The sequence below is a fragment of the Aplysia californica genome, unplaced genomic scaffold (genome assembly GCF_000002075.1).
Source record: "Aplysia californica isolate F4 #8 unplaced genomic scaffold, AplCal3.0 scaffold00166, whole genome shotgun sequence".
Taxonomy (NCBI): Eukaryota; Metazoa; Mollusca; class Gastropoda; order Aplysiida; family Aplysiidae; genus Aplysia; species Aplysia californica.
The window spans coordinates 1,323,569-1,324,072 of NW_004797436.1; positions in this window are offsets into that span (position 1 = coordinate 1,323,569).

Sequence of the window (504 nt, forward strand, 5' to 3'; positions counted from 1 at the left end):
GTGTGTGCGTGCGTGCTGGTATGTGTGTGCGTGTGTGCATGTGCGTGTTTGATAATGGGAATGTGGAGAGGGAGTTTGTGCCAGATATTGACAGAGAGCAGATGTCTGCTGGGCCACTGACCACACACACCTTGTGTAGGCTTCTGGTGACATGGTCAGTGAGTGACTTGTGTAGGCTTCTGGTGACATGGTCAGTGAGTGACTTGTGTAGGCTTCTGGTGACATGGTCAGTGAGTGACGTCACAGACAGAGCTCTTCTTTTCTGACTTGTCTCTGATTCTTATAGTTTATTATAGTTTATTACTGTTGTTAGCTACAGTGTTTATTATAGTTTATTACTGTTGTTAGCTGCAGTGTCTATTGAGACTGTGTGTGTTGTCGGCGCGACTGTGTGTTTTGTGTGTGTGTTGTTGGTGTGACTGTGTGTGTTGTGTGTCAGCGTGACTGTGTGTGTTGTGGTGTGTGTTGTGTGTCATCGTGACTGTGTGTGTTGTGGTGTGTGTT